Source organism: Arachis stenosperma, chromosome 2 (assembly GCF_014773155.1).
Source record: "Arachis stenosperma cultivar V10309 chromosome 2, arast.V10309.gnm1.PFL2, whole genome shotgun sequence".
Lineage (NCBI taxonomy): Eukaryota > Viridiplantae > Streptophyta > Magnoliopsida > Fabales > Fabaceae > Arachis > Arachis stenosperma.
The window spans coordinates 28,365,362-28,373,015 of NC_080378.1; the positions used below are offsets into that span (position 1 = coordinate 28,365,362).

A 7,654-nucleotide genomic window follows, 5' to 3' on the forward strand; every position below is an offset into this window, starting at 1 on the left:
GCCTTCCCTTCCGTCTCTCTACTTTCCTACTGCCTTCATCCAATCCTTCTTACTCCTTTCCATGGCAAGCTCATGTAGGGTTTCACCGTTGTCAATGGCTACCTCCCATCCTCTCATTGGAAATACGTCCCTGATGCTCTGTCACAGCATAGGCTAACCATCTGTCGGTTCTCAATCAGGCCTGAACAGAATCCAGTGATTCTTTTGCGTCTGTCACTAATGCCCCGCCCTCAGGAGTTTGAAGCACGTCACAGTCATTCAATCATTGAATCCTACTCAGAATACCACAGACAAGGTTAGACCTTCCGGATTCTCTTGAATGCCACCATCAGTTCTTGCCTATACCACGAAGACTCTGATCTCACGGAATGGCTGGCTCGTTTGTCAGGCGAGCACTCGGTTGTCAGGCGATCAACCATGCATCATGCAATCAGAAATCCAAGAGATATTCACTAAGCCTCGAATGCTTGTAGAACAAGAATGGTTGTCAGTCACCTTGTTCATAGGTGAGAATGATGATGAGTGTCACGGATCATCACATTCATCAAGTTGAAGAACAAGTGATATCTTGGACAAAGAACAAGCGGAATTGAATAGAAGAACAATAGTAATTGCATTAATACTCGAGGTACAGCAGAGCTCCACACCTTAATCTATGGTGTGTAGAAACTCCACCGTTGAAAATACATAAGAACAAGGTCTAGGCATGGCCGAATGGCCAGCCTCCCAGAGAGGGTTCAATCATAAAAACATGATCAAAAGCTTCTCTATGATCTAAGAACTAGATGTCCAAAGATGAAAAATACAATAGTAAAAGGTCCTACTTATAGAAAACTAGTAGCCTAAGGTGTACAAAGATGAGTAAATGACATAAAAATCCACTTCCGGGCCCACTTGGTGTGTGCTTGGGCTGAGCAATGAAGCATTTTCGTGTAGAGACTCTTCTTGGAGTTAAACGCCAGCTTTTATGCCAGTTTGGGCGTTTAACTCCCAATTAGGTGCCAGTTCCGGCGTTTAACGCTGGAATTTCTGTAGGTGACTTTGAACGCCGGTTTGGGCCATCAAATCTTGGGCAAAGTATGAACTATCATATATTGCTGGAAAGCCCAGGATGTCTACTTTCCAACACCGTTGAAAGCGCGCCAATTGGGCTTCTGTAGCTCCAGAAAATCCACTTCGAGTGCAGGGAGGTCAGAATCCAACAGCATCTGCAGTCCTTTTCAGTCTCTGAATCAGATTTTTGCTCAGGTCCCTCAATTTCAGCCAGAAAATACCTGAAATCACAGAAAAACACACAAACTCATAGTAAAGTCCAGAAAAGTGAATTTTAACTAAAAACTAATAAAAATATACTAAAAACTAACTAGATCATACTAAAAACATACTAAAAACAATGCCAAAAAGCATACAAATTATCCGCTCATCACAACACCAAACTTAAATTGTTGCTTGTCCCCAAGCAACTGAAGATCAAATAAGATAAAAAGAAGAGAATATGCAATGAACTCCAAAAACATCTATGAAGATCAGTATTAATTAGATGAGCGGGGCTTTTAGCTTTTTGCCTCTGAATAGTTTTGGCATCTCACTTTATCCTTTGGAATTCAGAATGATTGGCTTCTTTAGGAACTCAGAATCCAGATAGTGTTATTGATTCTCCTAGTTAAGTATGATGATTCTTGAACACAGCTACTTATTGAGTCTTGGCTGTGGCCCAAAGCACTCTGTCTTCCAGTATTACCACCGGATACATACATGCCACAGACACATAATTGGGTGAACCTTTTCAGATTGTGACTCAGCTTTGCTAAAGTCCCCAATTAGAGGTGTCCAGGGTTCTTAAGCACACTCTTATTGCCTTGGATCACAACTTTATTTCTTTCTTTTTTTTTCTCTTTCTTTTTTTTTCGGTTTTTTTTGTATTCACTGCTTTTTCTTGCTTCAAGAATCATTTTTATGATTTTTCAGATCCTCAGTAACATGTCTCCTTTTCCATCATTCTTTCAAGAGCCAACATTCATGAACCACAAATTCAAAAGACATATGCACTGTTCAAGCATACATTCAGAGAACAAAAGTGTTGCCACCACATCAAAATGATTAAACTGTTATAAAATTCAAAATTCATGCAATTCTTTTCCTTTTCAATTAAGCACGTTTTTTATTTAAGAAAGGTGATGGATTCATAGGACATTCATAACTTTAAGGCATAGACACTAAGACACTAATGATCATAAGACACAAACATGGATAAACATAAGCACTGAAAATCGAAAAACAGAAGAATAAAGAACAAGGAAATCAAGGAACGGGTCCACCTTAGTGATGGCGGCTCTTCCTTTCTCTTGAAGGTCCTATGGAGTGCTTGAGCTCCTCAATGTCTCTTCCTTGCCTTTGTTGCTCCTCTCTCATGATTCTTTGATCTTCTCTTATTTCATGGAGGAGAATGGAGTGTTCTTGGTGCTCCACCCTTAGTTGTCCCATGTTGGAACTCAATTCTCCTAGGGAGGTGTTTAGTTGCTCCCAATAGTTTTGTGGAGGAAAGTGTATCCCTTGAGGCATCTTAGGGATCTCATGATGAGAGGGGTCTCTTGTGTGCTCCATCCTTTTCTTGGTAATGGGCTTATCCTCATCAATGGTGATGTTTCCCTCTATGTCAACTCCAACTGAATAACAGAGGTGACAAATGAGGTGAGGAAAGGCTAACCTTGCTAAGGTAGAGGACTTATCCGCCACCTTGTAGAGTTCTTGGGCTATAACCTCATGAACTTCCACTTCTTCTCCAATCATGATGCTATGGATCATGATGGCCCGGTCTAAAGTAACTTCGGACCGGTTGCTAGTGGGAATGATTGAGCGTTGGATAAACTCCAACCATCCTCTAGCCATGGGTTTGAGGTCATGCCTCCTCAATTGAACCAGCTTGCCTCTTGAATCTCTCTTCCATTGTGCGCCCTCTTCACATATGATTGTGAGGACTTGGTCCAACCTTTGATCAAAGTTGACCCTTCTTGTGTAAGGATGTTCATCTCCTTGCATCATAGGCAAGTTGAATGCCACCCTCACACTTTCCGGACTAAAATCCAAGTATTTCCCCCGAACCATAGTAAGATAATTCTTTGGATCCGGGTTCATACTTTGATCATGGCTCTTGGTGATCCATGCATTGGCATAGAACTCTTGAACCATCAAGATTCCAACTTGTTGAATGGGGTTGGTAAGTACTTCCCAACCTCTTCTTTGGATCTCATGGCGGATCTCCGGATATTCACCCTTTTTGAGTGAAAAGGGGACCTCGGAGATCACCTTCTTCAAGGCCACAACTTCATAAAAGTGGTCTTGATGCACCCTTGAGATGAACCTATCCATCTCCCATGACTCGGAGGTGGAAGCTTTTGCCTTCCCTTTCCTCTTTCTAGAGGTTTCTCCGGCCTTGGATGCCATAAATGGTTATGGAAAACGAAAAAGCAACGCTTTTACCACACCAAACTTAAAATGTTTGCTCGTCCTCGAGCAAAAGAAGAAAGAAGAGAGTAGAAGAAGAAGAAATGAGGAAGAGGGAGATGGTGGTGTATTCGGCCAAAGAGGGGGAGAAGTGTTGTTTAGGTTGTGTGAAAATGAAGGGGTTAAGAAGGGTTTATATAGGAGAGAGGGGAGATGAGGTTCGGCCATTATGGGTGGGTTTGGGAGGGAAAGTGGTTTGAATTTGAAGGGTGAGGTTGGTGGGGTGATGAGCGGATAATTTGTATGCTTTTTGGCATTGTTTTTAGTATGTTTTTAGTATAATCTAGTTAGTTCTTAGTATATTTTTATTAGTTTTTAGTTAAAATTCACTTTTCTGGACTTTACTATGAGTTTGTGTGTTTTTCTGTGATTTCAGGTATTTTCTGGCTGAAATTGAGGGACCTGAGCAAAAATCTGATTCAGAGACTGAAAAAGGACTGCAGATGCTGTTGGATTCTGACCTCCCTGCACTCGAAGTGGATTTTCTGGAGCTACAGAAGCCCAATTGGCGCGCTATCAACGGCGTTGGAAATTAGACATCCTGGGCTTTCCAGCAATATATGATAGTCCATACTTTGCCCAAGATTTGATGGCCCAAACCGGCGTTCAAAGTCACCTACAGAAATTCCAGCGTTAAACGCCGGAACTGGCACCTAAATGGGAGTTAAACGCCCAAACTGGCACCAAAGCTGGCATTTAACTCCAAGAGGAGTCTCTACACGAAAATGCTTCATTTGCTCAGCCCAAGCACACACCAAGTGGGCCCGGAAGTGGATTTTTATGTCATTTACTCATCTCTGTACACCCTAGGCTACTAGTTTTCTATAAGTAGGACCTTTTACTATTGTATTTTCATCTTTTGATCATGTTTTGATGATTGAACCCTCTTTGGGAGGCTGGCCTCACGGCCATGCCTAGACCTTGTTCTTATGTATTTTCAACGGTGGAGTTTCTACACACCATAGATTAAGGTGTGGAGCTCTGCTGTACCTCGAGTATTAATGCAATTACTATTGTTCTTCTATTCAATTCCGCTTGTTCTTTTACCAAGATATCACTTGTTCTTCAACTTGATGAAGGTGATGATTGACACTCATCATCATTCTCACCTATGAACAAGGTGACTGACAACCATTCTTGTTCTACAAGCATTCGAGGCTTGGTGAATATCTCTTGGATTCTTTAATCGGAGTCTTCGTGGTATAGGCAAGAACTGATGGCGGCATTCAAGAGAATCCGGAAGGTCTAACCTTGTCTGTGGTATTCTGAGTAGGATTCAATGATTGAATGACTGTGACGTGCTTCAAACCTGTAACCTACTGGGCGTTAGTGACAGACGCAAAAGAGGGATTCTATTCCGGTAGGGGAGGGAACCACACCGGTGATTGGCAATACTGTGACAGAGTGCGTGCATTAGCTTTCACTGCGAGGATGGGAGGTAGCCATTGACAACGGTGAAACCCTACACGAGCTTGCCATGGAAAGGAGTAAGAAGGATTGGATGAAGACAGTAGGAAAGCAGAGAGACGGAAGGGAAGGCATCTTCATACACTTGTCTGAAGCTCTTACACCAATGACATACATAAGTATCCCTATCCTTATCTTTTATGTTATTTTCGTTCATCACCATTATACATTTGAGTCTGCCTGACTGAGATTTACAAGATGACCAAAGCTTGCTTCATACCACCAATCTCCGTGGGATCGACCCTTACTCGCGTATGGTTTATTACTTGGACGACCTAGTGCACTTGCTGGTTAGTTGTGCGAAGTTGTGTTTATGCCATGGTATTGAGCACCAAGTCTTTGGAGCCATTACTAGGGATTGTTTGTGTTTTGAAAAGTATTGATCACAATTTCGTGCACTAAGTTTTTGGCGCCGTTGCCGGGGATTGTTCTTGTGTATGGACAACTGACGGTTCATCTTGTTGCTTAGATTAGGCATTTATTTTTTTTCGAAATTCTTGAAGATGAATTCTAGAGTTTCATGATGATTTGTTGAAATCTGGCTGGCTGAGAAGCCATGTCTAATCTCATTGGACCGAGGTTTCAACTTATCATCACAGAAGCTTGTTGATCTTGCTTTTGGAGCAGTGATCTGCTAAGGCTTGGCTGGCCTTTGGCCATGTCTAGTGTTTTGGACCGAAGCCTTCTTTGAAAGCTTGGCTGGCTGTGAAGCCATGTCTAATTCCTGGACTGGAGTCTTAGACTAGCATTGCACTGATTCCTGGAATTCTCATTAAGAATTTTGATGTTTTCATTTAATTTTCGAAAAACACAAAAAAAAAAATTAGAAAACCATAAAAACCAAAAATATTTGATGTTGCTTGCTTGAGTCTAGTGTCTCATCTTAAGTTTGGTGTCAATTGCATGCATTCATTCATGTGTCTTAAGGATCTTCAAGTAATTCTTGATGATTTCTTACTCTGATCTTTGAATTCTTTTGACTTGAGTGTTTATGTGTCTCATATAGTGTCAATAGTATACAAACTGCTAAGTTTGGTGTCTTGCATGCATTGTTATTTGATTCTTGTTGCATTTTGATTATTAAAAATCCAAAAATATTTTTTATTTGTGTCTTTTCAAGTCAATAATACAGAGAATTGAAGATTCAGAACATACTGCAGAGGAATTATACAGAAAAGGCTGGGCATTCAAAAATGCCCAGTGAAGAAGGCAGACTGGCGTTTAAACGCCAGCCAGGGTACTTGGTTGGGCGTTTAACGCCCAAAAAGGGTGCATTTTGGGCGTTAAACGCCAGAATGGATACCATTCTGGGCGTTTAACGCCAGGATGGTGCTAGGGGGAAGATTTTGTTTTTCAAATCAATTTTTTTCAAGTTTTCAAAGTTTTTCAAAATCAAATCTTTTTCAAATCATATCTTCTCAATCAAATGTTTTCAAAATTAATTTCTTTCCTTTTTCAAAGATACTTACTAACAATTAATGATTTGATTGAACATTTTTTGCCTTTTCTGTTAAGGAAGGTTTTATGTTTGAATCATATCTTTTCTTGTTAGGCAAGTCATTAACTTTTAAAATCAAATCTTTTCAAAATTGTTTTCAAATCAAATTTTTTTTTAAAATGTTTTTCAAATCATATCTTCTTAATCACATCTTTTTAAAACCAATCATATCTTCTTAACCACATCTTTTTCAAAATAGTTTTCAATCAAATCTTTTTGATTTCTAATTTAAAAATCTTTTTCAAAAATCACTTGGTTTCTTTCCCACTTTGATTTTCGAAAATCAATTAATGTTTTTTCAAAAATGTTTTCAAAATATTTTAATTAATTTTCGAAAATCTTCTTCCCTCCTTCTCACATCCTTCTATTTATGGAGTACCACTCCTTCTCAATGCACAATTCGAACCTTATCTAAGTAAAGTTCGAATTCTTCTTCTCCTTCTTCTTTCTATTTCTCTTTTCCTCTGACACCTCAAGGAATCTCTATACTGTGACATAGAGGATTCCACATTTTCTTGTTCTCTTCTCTTTCATATGAGCAGGAGCAAGGACAAAGGCATTCTTGTTGAAGCTGACCCTGAACCCGAAAGGACCTTGAAGAGAAAGCTAAGAGAAGCCAAAGCACAACTCTCTTTAGAGGACCTGACCGAATTCTTCAAGGAAGAAGAAGACATGGCAGCCGAAAACAACAATAATGCAAACAATGCAAGGAAGGTGCTGGGTGACTTTACTGCACCTACTCCTGATTTTTATGGGAGAAGCATCTCTATCCCTGCCATTGGAGCAAACAACTTTGAGCTTAAGCCTCAATTAGTTTCTCTAATGCAACAGAATTGCAAGTTCCATGGACTTCCAATGGAAGATCCTCATCAGTTCTTAGCTGAATTCTTGCAAATCTGTGACACAGTCAAGACTAATGGGGTTGACCCTGAGGTTTATAGACTGATGCTATTCCCTTTTGCTGTAAGAGACAGAGCTAGGATATGGTTGGACTCTCAACCTAAAGAAAGCCTGGACTCTTGGGAGAAGCTAGTCAATGCCTTCTTGGCAAAGTTTTTTCCACCACAAAGATGGAGTAAGCTTAGAGTGGAAGTCCAAACCTTCAGACAGAAGGATGGAGAATCCCTCTATGAAGCTTGGGAAAGATACAAACAATTGATCAGAAGATGTCCTTCTGACATGCTT

General features: G+C 40.3%; 1 non-coding gene across 1 annotated transcript; it reads right to left on the minus strand.

Annotated features, from left to right (window-relative positions):
• Positions 1 to 7,546: 7,546 nt before the first annotated feature.
• Positions 7,547 to 7,654, minus strand: LOC130963748 (small nucleolar RNA R71). Its single transcript, XR_009079867.1, has one exon. It is a non-coding gene; the product is annotated as a small nucleolar RNA R71 (small nucleolar RNA).